Below are 23,901 nucleotides of genomic sequence, written 5' to 3'. Positions count from 1 at the left end.
TAACTACGTGAGCCGACAAGCTGCGAGTTCGCAGCTAAAAATGCATATCATAACTCATTCAAGTACAAATTGAGCTAAATTGTGAGCCGGTTTACTGAGTTGCTTTACATATGTGAGCTTTGTGTTGATCTGCAAGTCATAAATTTTAGTTGAGTTACCTATGACTAATATTTTCTAATGGTAAATTGTTTAACACTTTTACAGTCAACCAGAATTTATGTAAAACAAAGACAACTCAAAAACGATCACAGCGCCCTCTTTCACAAAGCGCTTTACCAAATTTACACAACAATTTTAAGATCACCTCCTTAATAAAGGGCGTTTCTGATAATTATAACTTATTTGTTATATGAATGGGATACAGACATATTTTACACAATCAAGAACACGCTGTATTTCTTAAAGAACTCACTTGTTTAAAGTAATATTGCCTGGCATTGTCATCGTACGTTAAACGCTCGGACCAACCAAACTATCAACTTGAACTTGCGCGATGACAGGTCTACGATGAGAAATGCGGCAACAATACACCGACTTACCATTTACTAAACTGTGTTATACAGAATTAGTACCTTATTGCACGGGGATAAGGGTTATAATTGTGGGTAGATAGTTTTTTGTTCGCAAATTAATGTTTGATTGGTCGAAAGTGAGAGGTGGCAAGTTGGCAAATAAAGGGACAAAAGCGAAGCGCTCAATTTGTGCCAATCAAAGGCGTTGAGCGAACTTGACCCGGCGAGAGAATGCGGCCCTTGTTTTGATAGCGGCTTTCTGTTTGGCCCTCGCAGCTCGCGGCGCACGCGCGATGTTTGCTGAGTCGTCACTAAATATTGCTTGATTGTCAAGTAATTGGAAGATAATATTGTTTTAACTTTTAAGTACTTTTGAATATACAAAAGTGTTTTATCGAGCCTAATAAAAATTTTAAAATGTATACGTGAATTGTGCAATTGATGAGTTAAGGTAGTCCTATGAAAAAGTTCCACTGTTGAAATGTTGTAATTGTTAAAAAAACATTTACGGTTTTTTTTTAAATAAAATAGTAGTAAAAATTTACATAAATAATAACAAGATTTTTTGTGTATTTAAAATTCCTTATTCAAATTATTTTTTATACGTAATCGATATCGCTACGCTTCAATTGGCGGCAAAATCAATAGATATCTAGATTTAAATTTATTTTATTCATAAACAATATTATCTTGTACATATGCAGGTATACGATACCGTAATACTTTATATTAACTACTGCATTCAAATTTAATACTTATTCCATGACAATAAGGAAGAGATTAGCGTGAGGCTAGCTGGGATATAATTCTAAGTTTCCTTGTCACAAGTAACGCACAGAATATGTCATTACATCAATTAAATAGGCAATAAAGCGATCGTATCTAAGTTTTAAAAGCGATCAGTCGTCTCGTTATAGTTATTAACAATTCAATCAATAAATTTTACATTGCCTTTTGGCGCCATCTGACGGCGAATGACGGCAACTGACGGTGCCTTAAATAGCAACACTTTCAGAACAACATTACAGATCATGTTAGATATAAAACTAATGAATCTCATTATCCTAGATCTATTGCATTGCCTGGACCTACTTACGTAATTGTTGCGTCAAAGGTTAATCGATTCAATGTCAATTTGTAAAGCTATCTATCCCTAAGTTAGCTAGTAAGCTTTGTCATTTAGATTTATGATCTATGTAAGACATTTTTTTTTAGAATTGTTGAAAGGAGCTGAACGCATCCGTACGAGCGCTTTAAGCCGCGATAAAATGCGTTCAAAGAGAAATGTATTTCCATATATTTCATACAGCAATGGTTTTAATAAGCGACGCTTTTTTATCGTTAGGCGTTCAAAAAGCGGTCGTGCGGATGCGATCTTAGACAGAGTTCTTCCTTTCAGTTTTGTTTCACAGATTTACATTACGATTTTTGTTTATGAATAAAAAATAGGAAATTAACTTTAAGTTTCCTGTTCAAAGTATTATTTAAAATGTAAATTAAATTGTACGTTTAATACAATAATTTATTACTAACAATGTAGTTATTAAGACAGACATAATATTGTGCAATTGACGTCATTTGACAGCAAACAGTAGTTACAGTTAGTATACAGATAAAATCAGTAAAAAAGACATCGTGCATAACAAAACTGACTCCTTGACTCTAGACTATTAAAACTCAATAACATTACTAATACAGATATAGTCCTGCAAACTTATCTGACCCGATGGGTATAACTTAAACTATTACTAATAATTACAATAGCTAACTAACGCCTGCTAATGCTGACAATCTTACTAATATTATAAATGCGAATGTTTAGATGTTGGATGAATGGATGTTTGTTTGAAGTTATTTCCGGAACTGTTCAACGGATCTCGCTGAAATTTGACATAGATGTAGAACATAGTCTGGAAAAACACATAAGCTACTTATTACGTATATAATTCCGCGCCGATGGATTCCCACTGGCAAATCGTTTTCGCAATAGATATCTTATCATTTTTTTTTGTATTTTTCTGTGGTATTCATCTTTCACGGGTCAGATAACTTTGTCGCACTATACGTACAATACAAAGGTAATCAGCGGCATTGTCTTACTGTTATTAAAAACACATTCGTATTAATTTATCTGATAGAAACATTGTCTTCGCGATGACAAAGCAAAATAAACGATAATGACATTTTTACATTAACGCATCAATAAAAATTACATAAATCGTTGAACTTGTATATCATTGTTACTGAGATTTATATACTTAACTAGCTGTCGTCCGCGACTCCGTCCGCGCGTAAAAAAAAAAAATTAATATGTGTTCTTCCAGACTATGTTCTACTTCTATGATAAATTTCAGCCTGATCCATACATTCGTTCTCTAGTTCAAAGAACCATCCATCCAAACAAACATTCGCATTTATAATATTAGTAAGTTCAGTTCCACGTATCGCTTTGATTTTTGCTTTTTGTTAAGGAAAAAATTAATTTTAACTTTGAAAAGTTATCGAATAATTTACGAAAGATTTTTTCTACTGTAAAAAAGTATTAAGCAAGTTCATCCACCAGAACAATTTTTTTAAATTTTAAACGTCTAAATAATGTTTAAGTAAGTTTTACGAACCAAAAGCGTACAAAATAACGTACTTATACTAATATAAATTATTATTTTAGCGGCGAAAAACAGTTTCAGAAAGAATATGGTATTTAAAAAGACCAAAAATTCCACTCTCAGAAATAAATCACATCTCAACCTCGTTTGATTGAGTTGTACTCAATGATTGACAACTCAGAACCAAAGTGACGGTGCTGAAAGTACTCGATTGCTTTGACACAACACGTCGGCACCAGTCGGCACATAAACGTCTAAATTAAAGCTAAAAAAGCGGCCGTCACTTACAATGTTAAACGAATACAAAAACAAAACATAAAGAAAAAAGAAATGATGAACATTATTTATATCTTACAAACAAGCTGAAATCAATTGTTCATTAATTTTGGCCAGATGACAACTTAAAAAAAGTGACAGCTGTCAGAGTACTTTTGAAATGAAACGGGGAAATGTCTTTAAGACATTTAAATGAACAATAAAGCGACTAAAGCGCTTTATTCGTAATTGAAGCGACGGCGGCTGGCAAAGCGACAAATGGGAGTGTAAAAGTTGTCGCGTCATTTGTCAGCGTTAATTAGCGGTTTAACATCTCTTTTAGGAGTTGGGAGTCTGTACGACTAATGATCTTTGACCATTATGTTACCGTAGAACACTGCAGAGTTAATACATGCTATCTCTTTCATTCTGTTGTATAAAACAGAGACAACAATATAATTCCAATTCTACTGTTTTTGAAGAGCGATTGTTTTTGTCGGCTTTTTGGAATTCATGTTAACATGCGCGTGGATACATGTGTGCGTTTGTTTTTTATGTGTGTGTGCTTTTAACGGTTACGCTTTCTCCTCTATCTATTGATAGATTTGAATAAACATTATGTATGTGTGATGTTTAAAAACTAATTAATTTTAAATCCGTGGTAACCTTGACTTTTAAAAATGGAAGGTTTAAGATCTTATCAATAATAAAATTAATATTACCTCTGTAATGTCGTACTCCTCTGTAGCTCTATTAAGCTTTGTGAAGTATCTGCAACAAAAATAAAACAAACTTATTTTTTTTATAGTTGACACAACACGTTCAGTGCCATTGCACGCCTTGTGCACAGTTAGAAATCATATTAGCATTGAAGGTGTTAAACCTAAAACTATACAGCATACAAATATATTGACAAATTAAAAGGAAGATAGTTAAATTGTTAGTCTAGATTTATTTTAAATTATCCGTTACCTTTTGTATGACATTAATTGTAACATGAACATGAATTATTACTAATTCGAGCTATTTAAGTCACAAGACGTGACCACTTGACATGATCAAGACATACCATAAAAGGCAAACAATATAGCAATTTGGATTTTACAGAATTGTCTGGATCAACGTCTGATTAATTCAAATCATCTAGCTAGTTCCAACAAGCTTGCATTGATCCATACAACTCGTGTACAAAATGCGACACTGAGTACAAAGATTCTAATTTCCTTGAATGACAATTTGAGTTATCGTGAACATAAAGTTAGTTGTACAAGAATGTGTCAACAAACTATACTTATCTATGAAAACTAACCTAAATTTAAATTAGTCGGTTCATACAATGAAAGAATTAATTTTTTTTTTTTTTGATTTGTAAAACCTGAAAAAATATTTATTTACATCCTTATACATATATATACTTATAATACATAAACTCTTAAATCTATGATATAAAATAAAATTAAAAAAAAACCGAATAATTAACTAAAATATGTTAATAAAAGGAGTCCCTTTAGGCAAGGTCCCGAAGATACTGGCAGCGTTCCCCCTCTGTACAGCTAAACTAATTCTTTGACCGAGGTAGCTGCCAGCTCTTCGGTCCCCTGTTAAGAATTAAATTACATTAAATACTAAAAATACAAGAACTTAGCACGTATGTATACATGGTCGGCGTTAGCTTTTGTTGACCGCCCAGGGGTATAGACTGAAAGGCGCGCCAAGACGCAAAGGCAGGGTAAATGTAAGAGGGCGACCTAGTAGAGTCGTAGAGACCTTGGTACTGTATTAACCTTTTGGTATCCTGTCGTTACGGAAGCAACACTTTTTTCACACATTTTCTCAATCCACGTTTTATGAATCATAGCTGTCTTGTTTATATTGTTGGAAGATTGCGTCGAGTGATGTACATTTTGGCAAGTACTGTTGCCAAAAACATATGGATTGTAAGATTTTAAAAGGGTTTCTTTAATATGTAAATGTTTTGGTAATTGTGCATGTTATGTCGGCTGAAGTGTTTAAATGAATCATCTTGAGAATTATAAAAAAATATCGTAAAAAAATGTTTATACGAATTTCTAGGTTCACTTGGTACATCACTACCATTTTATTTTATGACAATCTAGACACTTCTGGTAATTCTAGATTGTCATATAATGTACAGTGCCTAGATTTTTTTTAATTGTGTTTTTTGGAAATTATATTTAAGTACGAATTACTAATAAAATATGAATAATATTTTTCGATCTTACCGATAGAAAAAGTTAAGTTTATGTTTAAGTTGATTATCGATAAAACACTAACAAAATGACATTTTCTAAAAATGATGATTCCTAGCTAGATCGATTTGTCGCCCACAACCCCCCTATATACTAAATTTTATGAAAATCGTTGGAGGCGATTCCGAGATTCCAATTATATATATATACAAGAATTGCTCATTTAAAGATATAAGATACAACTGTCTTATACTTTCCTTATGTAAATGTATAACAAAGTGTAACATTAAACAAGACCAATAAAAGAAGTTCAAAATAAATATTTAATATGAAAGTAAGAAATGGACAACTTGAAATATTCTTTATTTTAGTATAATATTAACACTTGTGACAAATTAAACTGACCTTATACGTAACTACAAGCGAGAACGTTTAGCCGCTGAATAAAGCGATAATAAATACTTTTAGGGCTGACAATGACTTCGAGGTGACAGTTTACATATTTAAACTCTAAAAACCACCCAACCTTAGCGTACACGTTAAACTACTATCAAAAGTAAGAAAATTATATCAAAAAGGAATCCAATTATCACGTCTTTTGTGATCTAAAAGCCGCCTCTATAAGTCCCTGGCAGCGAAGTACTCGAATAATCAGACACAATATTTGCCTCACAATTTGTTTATGCAACTTATTATCCAGGCGCCCTGTTAGATCCGTCAGGTACCACATGAGAAAATCCCCGGGACGGCGTGGGAACGCGACTTACTCTCAAGTCAATATTAGCCCTGCTCGCTTATTGTTACCGACGAATTTAGAAGCTAGTTTTTATGTATCAAACGATTCCGGCACACCGTACCTCTTACACCTACGTAAGAAGTGCTGTTTGAACTTGCAATTAGTCCGTCTGTCGTTGCCGATATTGTAAATAATGCATTTTTGTGGGTCACTTTTATTGCCGGTGGCTTGGGATTCGTCATGGGTGGCGGATGCATCGCCTTTCTTATTTTATGACGGTTTTTTTGTCTTCCTCGCATGCCACACGTATGTGATGATGAAATTGACTCTTCACACTCGTATCTTTGTGTTCTTCGAATACTTTGACACCTCATCAGTTTGTAAAACAATATGGATGACTAACCGTTGATTTCTAATACCGAAATCTCCGTATAAAACGTATCGTCATCGTTGTCATTATCTTTGAAAAAACAGAAATAACAATATATTTTCAACGGAGATTTTAGTCTCAGAAACTCACGATAAGAAGCGTTTTTTTATTAATGAAATCAATATCTTAATACTGAAGTTTCGAAAACTTACTGCGCTAGATATACTATTTGTGATTATTGCTATCATATTGTAAAATTTCAGAATTCCATAATGATAAGTGAACATTTTATAAGCAGTTAAGTTGCATAACTTAAGTAACAAGCAGCCGTTTGTCGGGATCAAGCTAATAAATTTAACAACTCTATTATATTTAATTACAATCAATAAATAGCGCCTGTGTTTATAGAGTACGCAAGTTGAATCCAGTAAGGTGCATTGTTACAAAGTTCAAGGAACTCTGTTACTTAAGTTTTTAATTACTTACTATTATAATATTTCAAAAGATAGATCAAATGAAACAAAATTCCTTTCGAATAAAAAAAGAATTATCAAAATCGTTAACTATAGAAAATACCAATTGGTTTTATATAAAACTCAACACATTTCATATCAGAAATTGATGTTTACATTTCTTCCGGTCCGATTACGTAGTCGAGGGTTCGAATCTCGTTTTTCGTTATTATCGTTAACCCTAGCACAAGCTTAGATGTTGAATTAAATTAACAAAAGTCTACTAACGACGACTGCCACATGGAATATTTAATAGAATACCAAATGAATGTTTTATTGTGATATCCTTTACTCTTCTCTCTGTATGTGTGGTAGTCCGCTAGGCGTTTGTTCCTTGTGACCTCCTGAACGGCTGTGCTGAACACAAAGTTGTCTTATTGCGCATGCTTTGACGAAGTCGCGTGCGACCGCTAGTGTTATAAATATTTTCATGTACTTTATGAATTCGTTACAAAGCCGCAAATGTATTTAATTATAAAACTTGTATTACTTTATTATTAAGTTGTTGTTACAATCAAGCCTCACCTTACAGCTTAAGTTATTAAAGTTATTATTGAGGAGTTATAGCTCGATTCATGATTCAAGTTGTAACATTAAGTTAAACTTTACATGGCTGTTATAACTGTTTTCGTAACTTTAGTTATTGGATTTTGTAATGATTTATACAACTTGAAATTGGGAATGTAATTTTTTTATAAATATAGGACACTATTAATATACGGGTTAAGTTATCAAGTCTGATTATTTTTTACAATTTGACGTCTTTAAACAAATTATAAAAATCTAAGAGTATTTTTACACTCTAACATCGAACTCATTGTCAATTTACCATTTATTTCTGTGACCAAAATCTGTGTAAAACATATCGTCATCCCTGTCATTATCTGTGACAAAATAGATAACGACTTATAACATTTTACACGGGTATTTTGGTCTCAGAAACCCACGGTTATTGACCAATCCCACTCATATTGTTGCAATAAATGTTTGCGATTTTATGTTAAATATAATACTTTTTTAGAATGATTAAACTTGTTTAAAAAAAAGAATCTGGCAAATATTAATGTAGCATAAAAAGCAATGGGTACGCTACACCGACAGAGAGTTTTCCGTCAATCAAATTAACTCCACCATAATGTATAGAAGAGGTCCAATAAAGTCACTTCGCGCCTAATTATCGCATTTCACACTCGACCCTGGGAAATAATTACACGGGTTCTCATAGGGACCTTGGAGGGAAGGTCCCTAATGGGGTGTGAGCCTTGTAAATAACTTAGGCCGTGTGTAATCTGTACCCATTTTGCTTTGACACAATTAACACGTGTTAGATGTTCTGTTTGATGTGAAGGGAGACATACGCGAGATGTCTTTTACATATTAAAAGACACATTTTAAGTTTATTTTATTTTGAATAGAATTTTAAGGCAAATATTATTGGATTAATTTCTTTTCCTTGTTTCTATTCCTTTAATATATATTTAACTTCTTTAAGCAAAGTCTAGTAACGTAACAAATATAAAAAATGACAGCTGATTTTCCTAGATCTTACTTGTAATATTATAAATGCGAATATTTGGATGGATGAATGGATGTTTGCAGAACGGGTGCATGGATCGCATTGAAATTTGGCGTAGATATATATTATCTGGAAGAACACAGACTACTTTTTAAGTTTTTTTTTAAATATAAAAATAGCGTTAAAATAAATAAAGGTTTACAATCATTAAGTACTTCGAAAGAAGGCGAATTGGACTTTATCTTAATATGATATTATTTTGTAAGTATTAAAGTGTAGATGAACAAACAAACCCAAACATATCCTACACAAGCCATACAAGACGAACAAGACAGAAATAAAGTGAAGATTAATGTAGCGGGACTTAATAATCCTTTGAGACAATGCCTCACGTGCCCACCACAATCAAGCAAAAACAAACTTTATTTTCCATGTAATAGAGTTTAAAATTATACTGACGATATAGGTCTTTTTATAAATGTACATTGAATTAATCTATTTATAACTATTTACAAGTTTACGAGTGTAAATCGCCCAAAAGGACGAAGATTTTTAATAGTCGTTTGAGTGTAAGCAATTAGGAGTTTATTGCCGACATTTATAGTTATAGTGGCGCTAGTAATTATTGTAGGAGGGCTGTATAACACCGCTGTTTATACTCTATCTATATTACGTTATAATCCAACGCCTAAATTAAGTAAACAGATGAACGTCAAATTCCATTCACGGCGGACATTTTGATTTTTCAGTTCTTTTGTTAAAATTTTACTAATATTATAAATGCGAAAGTTTAGATGGATGGATGTTAGAAGCATCTCCGAAACTGCTCGACGAATCTTAACGGAAATTAACACAGAGGTAGAATGTAGTCTGGAAGAGCATATAGGCTACTTATAAAGTATAGGCTACTTTAAAGAGTCGCGGGCTGCAGTTAGTTGTAAAATAAGGGTAACAAATGTGTGTTATGAATTACTTAAGCTTCAAAGTTGTTGTTAATACAAAATAAAACTGAAATGATACTACAATAAGTGTATCTACTCCAAGGTCGTTGTTTTCGCTGGTTTGTTTATTGATTTGTGTAATTAAGTCAAAATCAAATCAGAGGTATAAGTAATCAAGAGAACATATCTTTGGTTTAGTTACGAGTATTTAAATAGATTGTCTTGCATCTAAAGGCCATAAAGTATCGATATCTCGGATGATATCTTAATTTAAATTGAATGCGCACAGATTGGGCGCGGTGCGAACGCTGCGCAATTAGTTGATAGTCCACTAGATAAGAGCGATTGTTTCAATTACTGTAGGGCCATACAGATGTAGGGCCACACTAACCGGTAGATACCGAACACGGCTAGTGGGTCCACACTAACGGTTGAAACATTCCACGGGTAAAATATTTGTACAAACACATAATTGTATCTTACATTCTCTTAAAGATGGCAATTTTTTTTAACATGTGTTTTGGCTGTAAAACCACCAGGATACAGCGGTTAGGTGGCAGCGAGCATAGCTGTTAGGGCCACGCTAGCTGGTAGAGATTGAACATAACAGTGCAGAGACACACTATAAAGTTATGTCGCTAATAAACAACACAAGTTACTTGTTGTAATACTGAAGCGATTTGTTAGTCTACTATAGATACTAGCTGTCATCCGCGACTCCGTCCGCGCGGAATTAAAAATCTTAATTAGTATCCAAATTTCAGCGAGATCCATGCAGCGGTTCTAGAGATACATTCTAAAAAATATACATCCATACAAACATACGCATTTATAATATTAGTAAGTACATATTGATTAATATCTTAATAACCATAATATGTAGTACCGGAAATTATAGTTAAATAAGAAAGTATTTGATTGCGTTTGTATGATGCAATAATAAATCGATGGAAACATCGCTCGATTCCACAATCGAATGAATTGTTTCTACCTCGTTGCCTCGACCAGGCATCGCGTTAATGTTACCTTGCCTCGGTAAGGCATTAATGTTACATTTTATTCAGTTTCATAACATTGATATATAGTTATAGCGGGCGAGCGCTGCCAACTACTGCTGTTTCAAACAATTTATTTCATTCCATTCTTAGAAATCGTTCAAGGAATTCCAAATTGTTAAGATAACATTGTTCGTAATAATAAAAGTTGTATTTACATAATTAATGTTCAAATAAACAGTAAAAACAACATAGAGTTAGGAAAGTAAAGAATGGCAAAACAGTTCATTTATATGAGATTATTTCTAATTGTACAATTCCACTACCAAAAAACTGTTAAAGAATTGTCTTCTCTTTGAATTTTTAAATTATGATTACACTAGCTGTAGACCTCGAATTCGTCCGCGCGGAATGAAAAAAAAATCTTAATTAGTAGCTTGTGTTCTTCAGGCTGTTCTGCATCTATGCCAAATATCACCGAGATCCATGCAGCCGTTCTGGAGATACCTTCAAACAAACATACATCCATTCATCTAAACATTCGCATTTACAATATTAGTAAGAGCAAGATATGTTTTTTTATTCCAGAGAATGTTTATTTATAAATAATACTGTCATAAGTCCTCCACATTTCTTTATATTTCAGACAAGTCATAGTAAAAAGTGCTATAAAACTTAGTATGAGATCATTGAAGGTCATTGACCCGCCACGTGTCTTACGGGAACTAAATGACATAAATCTGACCTCCCACTTAGCACTCTTAAAGACCAAATGTAAATAATTACATTATGAATTGTCAGACGACGATGACGTCATCAAGTCTTTATAATTAATCCACGATGTTTATACAAAACTGTAAATGTTCCTGGAATTCTAATGTTTGTGATTGTTACAGCAATTTATTTATATAGTGAATGAAAGAACTTGTTTTCTTCGTTAATAAAAAGGTTTTAATCCTTATACTAAACTATACACATTATTTACATTAATAATTCCATCCAACACTTCACTCGTCTACATCTCGTTGGTACCTTCCCGCGCAATTCTCCTTTTCTTTACATCTATCTTTTTTATAACAAAAAAGGCAAAGGTTCTGGCCAGTATGCCATGTCTTTGGCAGAATGTTAATTCTGCACTCAAAATAGTGAAATATAGTAATCGTTGTATTCTTCTATAGACCACTGACCAACTCATTAGAGTGTTGGCTCAGGGGTTAAGCACTTGTAAACTGTAGGTCCTGGGTTCGAATCCCATGTACCAATGTGTTATTCCATTTTCTATTTTCATATACATTTATTCAACGTTCTTACGGTGAAGGTAAACATTATAATGCAACCGTCACATATCTGTGAAGAAATACAAATATATGTGAGATGTCAACCCGCATTAAGCCAGCGTGCGTGACTATGGCCTAGTCCCCCTAACTTAGGATAGGCTCCGAGTCCTTCAGTGGGGAAGTATAGTAAGCTGATGAGGGTGTGATACATTTCTATCAAACCAGATGTTAAGGTCGAAAGACTCTAGTTAAGTAAACGCCTAATCATCATGTCTCTTTTGTAAACTTGTAACAAATAAATATGACGTTACTAATGAAGATTTAGAAGAATGTCAGAGATTCCCAGCTGCAGCATCCCGCCCATCATGGCCTCTTTTATGTGAGATAAATGTAAATGCTTCAAACGGCAGTCACATAATTTATTACCTGTTTTCCGGTAAATTTATGTCATTCCTATGCACACTATCTTCCACACGAAAGTAATTAAAGTCTCCCACCTTAGCGGCTGTCAATCGCTTATTTAGTAATAACTAAGCTTTATTGTGTGGTAGTTAATGTTATATAATAGTTAAATTTAACATAAAATTTATAACAGCAGTTACCCTCGACTTTATCTCAGCGAAATTTAAAAAAAAAAACTAGTAATAAATATTTGCCTATGTAAAAGATTTTTTTAAATATGTTAAATAGTATTGGAGGCTACATAATACAAGCAAACAAACAAATCTATCGTCTTTGTAAAATTAGTATAGAAATGTTGATTAAAGCTACTCTCATATTAAACAGAGGCAAACTTGCAAAATATATAACTCAGTTGGGGAGCAATTTAGTCAGTTCTAACCAATTTTTTTTTAATTTTATAGCCCTCATATTGGCTAGTATAAAATTATGTTAAGTCTTGTTTATACTTTTGCATTTATTATACGACGAAATGAAATTATCAAAATAAAGTAGCAATTTTCTGTTAGAATTCAATGTAAGAAGCCTTAGTCTACATTTGTAACTTATCTATATTATATTACCGTTAAATATCCAGAAATTGTCTCTAGATGTCCATTTACAACGTCGCCATTAGCAACGCCGTAGCCCGCGACGTGACAGAGATAATGCTGATTAACGACAAATGTAACTTAGTATTATTTGCTAACGGACCTTAATTAATACATAATTTACATTTAAAAGAAGATATTGGAATGCATTAAAAAGATATGACATAGTCACGTTGTCACGTTGATTCTCAAGCTATGGGAAAGGAAAACTTGGGATTACATGATTCTTATTTGCGCGCTTATCAGATATAGCAATTATTGTAGCAACTGGTTACCGAAAACTTGATGTTTACAATATCATGAGTACTGTGGAAATATCTTGACTTTGGTTGCGAGTTCCGCTGATAAGCGATAGATCCAGATGCTGCAATTGATCACATAGTGAAATATTGTATCTTAATATTTTTTGAATTTAGAAATTTCGCAAAATAACAGCGAACTTTAGCTCTTTGTCTTTACGTCCGCAACGAATTTTTATGGCAATTATTTTCATATTACGTCGTAATCCTATTGATTATATTAAGATACTCGTTGGCTCAGTTATTGAGCTCGCTTATGCATTTATTCTCGTGTGCAAATAAATATAAACGAGTACAATATTAACACTTGTAACACGAGCACGTGTCGCGACAAAACGCACGCGTGTTTTCCTTTGAGAAATTTAAAACCCATTTGCTCGAAATAAAGTCAACTTTGTGTGGAGCGTGCGTTTAAATGCTAATCCCATGTTAGAATAAAAGAACAAATGAACAGACAGACAGAAAATTAGCATTACATAATGAATAAGTGTTAAAATGGTAAACATGCGCTTTGAGTAGTGTTTTTGTGAGGACTTTCTGAAGACTTGAATTAAAGAAGTTGTTGGTCATTTTACTAATATTACTGAATGTTACCTTTGTAATATGATTTGCGATAGTAAAGAGATGTAGGGAGCAGACTTATTCCTCCCGCTGACCGACCGAGAGCTATGACCCGACTCTTCGGAGGGAAAGAAGCCGGAAGACTTAACCCATTTTCCTGCCTTATTTATTTACTATAGTAATACAAAATTTAACAAATGACTACTAAATGTAATCAAATAGATACTAGACACTTGTAGCTCGATGTAGTGGGCAGGCCTCCCAAAAATGGATGGATCTGGTCAAGTTTCCAGGAGTATCCTGGATGCGGGTAGCACTGGACCTATCATCGTGGCGATGTTTGGGGTAGGCGTTTGTCCAGCAATGGGCGTCATATGGCTAAAGAGAGAGAGACACTATAATAGCAACCTATAAAGTATTATTCATGAAATTATAAAAATAAGATAGAAAAATTAGAGTATTTACTATCAAAGACCATCCAAATGGTATTGTTTTAGTTTCGTAATAGTATCAACTCTCACTTTTATTTAAACCGGTCCGAAAAGCTTTTTGTTTCTAACATGACCTCTTTGACACAGTCTAATTCTTAACAATAGATAATCGATTTTGTTATAGTCGATATCACCATTTGCAGAGATTAGACTGTGTACATTTCGTAACATCATTAATCATAGTGTTAGTAACTTCAGTTAACATTGATAAATGTCCCTTCATCTAAATCAGTTTATTCATGTTACTAAAATATCATAGTTACACACATAGTTAAGTAATTGTTTATTAATTAACTAGCTGTCGACTGTGACTACGTAAAAAAAACTTAATTAGTAGCCTATGCGTTCTTCCAGATTATGTTCTACATCTATTGCAAATTTCATCGAGATCCGTACAGCCGTTCTGGAGATATCTTCAAACAAACATCAATCCATCTAAACATTCGCATTTATAATATTAGTAAGATAATTATCAATTATCAAACATTTTCTCGATGTAATCTATCAAATACAATTTCTTAATGACTACTAAAAGTAAGATTTATCAAAGCAATATTGATAAATTGCCTGATAAGTCGATTTAAGAATGGGACATTTAAATCATATTTAATCCAGCTTTCTCGGTGGTCCTTGACTTAATAGTTCTTGGGCTATTGATGGCTTGTAATATTCATTTTAGGATATGTAATGTAAAATCATCAAACATTTTTAGTGATGTTAGAAAGGTGCTTGTTTAAACTAGTCGCTTTTGTGTACTTGTCCATAATTTAACGTAGCGTAAAGTTTATGTGAAAGATAGACACTTGATATTGACGATGTACTACAGTTGACTTTCTAACTCTTTGAATAATCGTGAGCTATTGAAATTACCTTTTGGATAAGCTAAAATATTTATCGATACACTGGTTAATATATCAAAAGGAAATTCAAGTTTATAAGTGCATTGTTTTAAATATTGGTGTTTCTAATGTCTCTATCTTATGGGTAGGTCGTTGCTTTGTTCCGATTTAACTGTGACCTGACAGTTTATTCTATCTTTATCTTACCACCGCCAGCACCACCAATCGCTACCGTCAGCATGAAAATGGAGAAAAGCAAATAGGCACAAATTACCTCGACTTTTAGCCGGTTCAATTGTAAAGGTAAGTGGATTTTGTATTTTTACATTTGTTTATTATGATTTAAATATTAATTTAAATTACTAATTAAGGAAAGCGATGTGAATGTTTTGTTTTCAATTCCGAATCGGTAGACACAACGAACCTTTTAACACACTCAGAAAGAATTTGTCCCTGTAATTCACATAAGAAAGACGAGTAACTGTAGTTTAAAGTTTCCAAATCCAAATAATTTAACTTGAAGTGCACTACATCCCAAGTTGCGCGTGTGAATCGGCTTTAAGCCACCTTTCCACTAAATGACTAGTCGTGAAAGTAGCAAAGCGTCTGTATTACTACTTGTAAGGCTGTCGCGGAAGCACTGAGGACACATTCGCTCGGGTAGTAGTGCTAGTGAAAATGGGGACTAATACACGTGAATTCGTTCCGCAAACACTTATCGCTAGCTTTGGCTGCGTTTGTTAGCGCTTCGCCAACTATGACGATTTCAAGCTGCAAATGATTCAAATACAATCAGACACGAAATAATTCAGATCATAAGCGTTAAGGTTAAAACTTTTCTTTTACCGAATTCTAAAAACAAAATGAACTGATTACGTTATTTTCTAGTACTCATTATATTCAATATAAAATAGGTAAACAGAATAGAAAATACAAAACATAAATTCCAATAGAAAGTTCAAATACGTTGATACATGGTTGGCGAAATATCATCGGGTCCATTAGCTGAAATGTGACTCTGCGCGACAAATAAAATACATCATTGTCAACCCTAAGACACTGTGGATAACCCATGAAAACTTATAATGCAAACAATAAATGTACATTCAGATTTCAACTCTTTTCTTATAACTTAAAGTCGAAGTTCGTTTGTACGGTGTCTGTATACTATGTTTCAATGTTATGCGTGTTACCACGAAGGTAGAATAGTGAGACAGAGCAGTAGAGAATGCAGTACTGCTATTATTTGAACGTACAAGAAAGACTATAGCATTCACATTTCATGAGTGATATCGCTAGTAGAATAGTTAAAATGCAACAAAACTTATTTTGCACAGAATATTACTTTGTTTAGCGACGCTGTCGAGGGCTACACTGTCTCGGCGTGGCGAATGCGCGGCGGCACGGGCGTGTGCGGTCAAGCAGTAGTAATACTGAATAATTTACTCTGCATTACTCTTCTGCCTCGTGTGTTACTGACATTACACTCGTGTGTTGACATTGCAAACAGTGACAAAGTGACAAACAAGAGGGCAACAGAGGCTCCGTGACAGTGCAAGGCTCTAATGCCGCGGCAAATACGCGTATTGTACGGATATTAGCGTGGGAACCGAATATTATGCGTACACACGAATCACGCGTTTCTTTGTTTTTTTTTCACGTAAAATGTTTAATATTTTTGTCATTCCTCAAAACCGTAGCAGAATTACGATTAATATAATTGTTTGGGCGAAGGATTTTCACAGACAATCAGCTAGGTTTTATGTTTTACCGATTGTCATTTGTTAATTGCTATTTTTTACCGCTCATTGTGGATATAAATGAGTTTTAAAAATACCATGGTAAGAATGCTCAGTTTTTTTTTTTTAATTTTAGTCTCTCGCGGGGAAAATTAATCTAAAAATATGTATAAAAATCCTTCAACTACGACCTAAAATCTTGGTACTAAGTAGTTCCCCGAAAAAAATTAAATAGAAACTTTAAAATAAATCATTTAATGTACAATCCGCAAATCTGAACAGTAGAGCTGTCTGTGGTGAGCTTAACAAAGAGTCGAATACAATTTATCATGTTCCTAATGAAAGTTAATTCGTGTAATATATCGCGCGGACATGTCCCGAAAGACGAACGGCAGCTTAGCGGCTGCGGACTTGTGTTTACGCTTTGAATTTCATTCAAGTCAACAGAGGCCGTCTTAGTGCTGGGTGCGTGTCATTTAAGTCAAGGAAATAAGTCAGTTTTCAATATAATGCGAAATATTAATTTCTAGTAGGGTGACCAACGTTTACGATTATTTAATATTTATATTCGTCGCGATTTTTTTTAGATAAAAATATTTTGAAAATATTTGAAAGTAAGTTATAGAACATATCTTAAGTATTATTCCAAATAACCTAACCTAACCTTATAGAGACCAACTTCTAGTTTTGTCGTAATATTGGTACAAAACAGCATTGTCCTCTCTTTCATTCTCTTTGAAAAAACTGAGACAACTATATGTTTTTGTATTTTTCGGCAGTGGAAACTGGTTAATAAGGCATACGTTTTGATATTTAGATTCCTTGATAGGTTATCTGAGATCTCACAATACATAGGCTTAAAACTTAACCTCTTAACTTAACGAAATGCCACCTTTTGTCGAGTGACATTTCAGTACTTGTATTCAAGAAGCAATTGAGTTTTATCGACAACTCACGTATTTGAAATTGTTTCTAAGATTTTACAAGTTCGAATGTTGATGTTCTATAAAATACTTTTTCTTTTTACGTTACATTTAACTATATAACAGTTAAATTTGACAATTTGCAGTTATGACGAGGTGTTAGCACTAATTATTATAAGAGTTAACTTTTTCTTTAGTTATATTCAAAACGTCACTGCCAAATGCAACTACTTTCTTGCTGATTGGCTTCGAAGAAGTTGGACATCGTTATCAGATGCGCCGATAGCGGTGTCCATTTCACAACCGCGTCCCCGCGCCCCTGTGTCCACTATCGCGCCCGCTCTATCTATAGACTACGCGCTCGTGTTTAGTGAAAATATTCCGACGACTCTATAGAAAACTCTGCTGTAGGGTAACCAGGAATAATTCTTTTGCAGGAGTACTGATGGATGGTACTAAATATAAATATTTGTGTTTTAATCATGCGTTATCTCTAGAACAGAAATAAACAATTCCGCTGCTGTATCGGACGAGAAAAAATTGTCATTAAACTATGACAGTGAACACTTATTTAATTATTTACGATTGCAAAAAATTACAACATTTTACTGTTACAATCATAATGTAAATGCGGCATAAAAATATTACTAAAAAAGTTTTCCGGAATGTCTCTTTATTAAGAAAATCGTGGTTACCATCAGAAGAAGGCGAGTAGGAAGCAGTCTCGTGTAAGTCGGGGTTAATTGCCACTATCGCGCCTATATCTTGGGTCATTTCTATTTCACTGCTGGGAATCAGGGCTTAAGGTTTCAGCAGTTTGCATACGTTGCCAGTAAGACCTTCTTTATTATCGTTGTTAGACGATTACCGACTGTATAACGATGTACTTAAGGTTCCAATTTATGTTTATAGTGGGATTGAAATGGTTGTTTCACGATTTTGTTATGGATTTTAAAGTAATCTATACTTAAATTAAAGTATATATGAATGAATAAGGAGTAAAAATTGTAAAATCTTACTAATATTTTGAAGTGTCCATTCATACAATGGATGGATAGATAAATGGATGTTTGTTAGTAGGTTTCACCAGAATGGCTGCATGGATCTCGCTGAAATTTGGCATAGATGTAGATGATAGTCGGAAGAACACATAAGTAAATATTTTGTTATTCCAGCGCAGAACGTGCGACACCGAGCAACATCTAGGATACTTACGCAAGAAATTAATCTAATAGGAATTTAATAATAACATATAGTATTTGATTTTTTTGAGTGATCGAACTATTCTATATGTATATATCAGGAAAGCATGATCAGTTTATCAATACGGTATCACTAAACAAACTAATATAGTAAAGCGTCAGTTCTTTCACTTGCAACACGGTGGAATTTACGTGGGCGTCGACCATCGCTTGTTCTCTTTGATTTTTCGCCTCATTAAGTGTTTGTATACACGCAATGGACACGTCTCCGGGCGCACGATAAACGATTATTAAATAAAAAAAAGTCGTACATCTCTTATGGGAAAAGTTATCAGAATGTTTACACATGGTTTCTTTTGTTATATAGTGTTGCGTAATCTATACGTCTTGTGAGGGATTGTGATACGGAATTTTAGACTTAACCATTTATGGAATAAACTCTAAATTTGTTTAAAACTTGAGTTTGTATGCATACGAAGTGTGGCGCCATAGGTTTGTTGTTATTATTGATAGCAGTAAAGTTTGGTTCTCTTTCGAATGGCGTTGCTAAACAATGTATTTATGGTGCGAGTTGGTCATACAATTTGGAAGATTTTACTTTAAAAGCGCATTTTAATTGAGGTATTGTATTCAACGCGTCACGGTCAAAGCGTAGCTGATAGCTTTATTCTATAAGTTTGTTGTAGTTGTTATGCGTTGTTAAGAAGTAATTGAAAACAAATGAATGTCCAATATAATGTTGTGCAGAAAGTTGGTCGATCTCTACTTCTCTTACTAACACCTCATTCGTCTAGTCATTATTTTTTTAATGCGTGACGTCATTTGACATCGGCAAAGCTGCGCAGCTTACTTGCTACTCTCTAATAATTTTATAACCAGTCAATAAGGTTACCTATTTTCATATGCTGCTATCTTCGTGAATTGACATCGTTCAAATGTAATAATTACTAATATTATAAATGCGATTGTTTAGATGGATGGATGATTGAAGGTATCTCCAGAAGGCTGAGCGGATCTCGATGAAATTTGGCATACATATTGAACATAGTCTAGAAGAACACATAAGCGACAAGTTTTTTTTTTATTACGCGCGGACGGAGTCGCGGGCGATAGCTAGTGAGTACTAAAAATATGTTGCCATTACGTATACTTAAGCTAAAACTTTCCCTAAATTATGGGTAACTAGGAATAGTATAATTTAATCTGAATTCGCTTATATTTTCTATCTATTATACTTAATAATCAAATTCAGACACATCTTTAAATGTTTCCTACCTATGTGTGGCATGTTTAACCCTAATAAAAACAAAAGCGTACAGTTTGCGAAGGTCAATATAGATAACATACCCTTTGCTCATCCAAGTCTACCTTTTTCACAAGTGACCCTTAAGTATTGCAACTCAAGGACACTCAGAGGCGCCAGCTCGAATCTATGAGAATAACCATCATTTGATAGTGCACACACAGAGGAAATTCAACCTTAACTACGTGGATATAAAATTCAAATTTCAGTAACAACATAGTGATAACTTTACGGGAACGTATGAAAGATCATTTACTATTCACGTTTACTCGACTGTCGCTTAAGATCTCATATTTACTTGTATTTCAAAATATTCATTGTTACATTTAATGGTTTTACTATTGTTTGAGTACAAAGGAGATTTTTACGACACTAGAGTAATATATCTTATGCATGAAAGCGCCTTGTTTAGTTTATAGTTCACTAGTTCTCGCCCGCGATTCCGTCCACGCGGAATTTCAAAAAACTTAATATGTAGCCTATGTGTTCTGCCAGACTGTGTTCTACGTCTATGCCTAATTTTATCGAGATCTGTTAAGATTTTTTGGAGATATCTTCAAACAAACATATATCCATCTATCCATACATGCGCCCATACATCCGTACATTCGCATTTATATTATTAGGAATATATTTTGGCAATAATGTAGATTCCTGCCACAATTACTAAATATATTACCAAATGTAGTAAAACACGACTTAGGTTGTTCACACACTAGGACTATTAGATTATTATTATTTAATAGCACTGTTTAATACTCGTAAATAATGTAAACTAAAAATAGACGATAGCTAAAATAAATTTAGTTTAACTTTTTTTCGTTTGCAATGTTCATTACGAATTTAACGCGGGCTAGTCCTTTTGGCAGTCCTAAAATTTCTAAGAATATGTTTGAACAAAAAATCTAAGTATATATTTATAAACAAGGCCACTTAAGGTATCTTATTAGAAAATCTGGAAACTAATTCTCCCAATATCATACCAACACCTTGACTTACTATCTTACTGATGTTATAAATGCGAATATTTAGATGGATGGATGTTTGTTTGAAAGTACCTCCGGAACGACTCAACGGACCTCGCTGAAATTTGTCATAGATGTAGAACACAGTCTGGTAGAACACATAGGCTAGTTATGAAGTTTCTTTGTAATTCCGCGCGGAAAAAGTCGCGGACGACAGCCTGTTAATAATAATAATAAATTAATTCTATTGTACTCTAGTGTGTTACCACCTTATAGTACTATATCAGAAGATCACTAACGTGCCGCAAACTGTTGGATTGCCTCTCCTTATTCAAAACAGATGTAATTATTTCCAAACCTCTGACCTGTGCTATCGACAAATCTTCTACCATAATTGTATTACGTACTACTGAAAGCAACTATGTTAATGTTGACAGATTTATAGATTTATGTTATCCGCCATTTTGTCTACTTATAATTTACCTAATTGCGACAGAATTCAAATGATATAATTGACATTGTTTTATGTTAAAGTAATAATTACTAGCAGATGCCCGCGACTTCGTATGAGCGGATTAAAAAAAAACTTCAAATCGATTCAGGAGTTTTGAAATCTATTCAATGGAAACAAACAAATAAATATTTCCTGATTACATATAATATTAGTGTTGATTTAAATATGAAAAAAGCAATAGTTATTTCGGTTAAAAATCTTCTTAAAAAATTATATAAATATTTAGAGTTTCGTACCTCGAAAGGAAAAAAACGGAAACTTTATGGGATCATTTCATTATCCGTCTGTCTGTTTGTCTGCCAAGGCTCTGTTTTAATCAAATAAATTAAATACTAGCTAAAAGTGAAGAACAAACGAGGTTCAACCTAAGCGCCATCTGCGGCCGGCCACCTCAAGCCTGGTGAAGCTGTAAATGCCTCTTCAAGGCAAACAGTGACTACTCAGTCACAAAAAAACCTAAAGTTCATAACACGAACACTTCTCTTTAATTAATTTTGATATCACGCAGTATGTCTGACAACTTACTTTCGTCTGATTAATTTTTAAATTAGTGTTAGATGTGTCAGTTATCGTACCGAAGCATTTAGAGTTAATGCACAAATCAAAAGCACAGTAAGTCTGTAACATCTCTGTTACTTTTATCCTGTCCCCTAATAGTTGCTCGGCCCATTTTTAACAAAGCGGTCCTCTTTGATATGACACACTTATATCAAACCAGGACCACTTTTGACACTCTGTAACCGTTCAATCGCTGTCATACGAAGATAACCACTAATTGTAACTAGACAACTTAATTTCAATCACGTCTAGTTGATTTATACCATAAGGTGGTGATGTTACTTCATTACTTCTTTCTAATATTATAATAACAAATGTTTGGATGTATGAATGGATGTTTGTTTAAAGGCATCTCGATAACGGTTCTATGTATTTCGCTAAAATTAGGTATAGATGAAGAACATATTCTGGAAGAACACATTGGTTACTTAAAATGTTTTTTTTTAATTCAGCGCGGTCGGAGTCGCGGGCAACAGTTATTTTTTAATATAAAGTACAGTGTAGTGCAAAAGTGTTCTGTGATAAAAGCTTAATAGCAGTTAAAAGTAAATGCTTTTTAAGTGGTTATAATTCAAATTTATTTATGTAAAAACATTACTCTGATCTGTGTTTAATATAGGTGCTCTCTTTGCATTTAATTGTTGTTCTCATTAGTCAAATGTGACACTTTAAGTGTTTTTATTCCCTCTCACATTTACCACACGAGTGTACCCATTCTTTACATCTCTTTGGTGACATTTTCAGTCATTCACAGACTGTTTAATAGTTTTCATTTTATAAATAAAAATACATAATATTTTCCGTAATTTTAGTCTAGTATTTTAGTAGTAGTGAACCTGCGCCTTATATAAGTCGGTTAAAAATATGTTGAGGCGATTAGAAATATCCAAGACAATTAAAAGACATAATTATCTTACTTACTAATAACAAAACTATAGACAAAATTCTTTTCTATGCAAATTTGGGATGGGTATCTATAGCCCGTTTTCTTTGACTATATATTTTTTGCATTTGGCGCCTTAGAATGCATTTGTTTATTCAGACCGTATCAAAGACGTGTCATGTTACTGTCGAAAATAGACAATGCACAGTTGGTCGCACTTCAAACAATGCATGCAAATATTTCCCTTATCACAAGTCACATCAGGCGACAATGGCGTGAGGGTATGTGCTCCTGTCGCCTGTCTGCGTATGACCAATGTATCGAGGGACTTACCAATTTGTTACTTTTTTCCCTTTCCCCGTATTGACAATAGTTTCACATGTTACTGATTTTTGTTTGCTGTATTCAATACGATAAGAATATTTAGTTAAATCGAGCGTCGGTGGCTCAGGGGTTTAAGCACTTGACTTGCAATCTGCACGTCCTGGGTTCGAATCCCGCCATGTACCAATGTGTTTTTCGATTTTCAATATACATATGTACATTTATCCGACGTTCATACGGTGAAGGAAAACATCGTGATGCAACCTGCACATATCAAAAAAATTCAAAGATATGTGAGAAGTCAACCAACCCGAACTGGGC

General features: G+C 33.6%; 1 long non-coding RNA gene across 1 annotated transcript in view; it reads right to left on the bottom strand.

Moving 5' to 3' along the window:
• The window catches only part of LOC106119360 (uncharacterized), an 84,939-nt gene that overhangs the window by 26,369 nt on the left and 34,669 nt on the right, over nt 1-23,901 (bottom strand). Inside the window, exon 2 of the long non-coding RNA XR_001227956.1 lies at nt 4,096-4,144. This is a non-coding gene — a long non-coding RNA (uncharacterized LOC106119360). The remainder of the gene's footprint in view (nt 1-4,095; nt 4,145-23,901) is intronic.

This window comes from Papilio xuthus, unplaced genomic scaffold (assembly GCF_000836235.2).
Source record: "Papilio xuthus unplaced genomic scaffold, Pxut_1.1 DF827461.1, whole genome shotgun sequence".
Taxonomy (NCBI): Eukaryota; Metazoa; Arthropoda; class Insecta; order Lepidoptera; family Papilionidae; genus Papilio; species Papilio xuthus.
The sequence above is the reverse complement of the archived record's forward strand: the minus strand, read 5'-3'. Positions and strand labels throughout refer to the sequence as shown.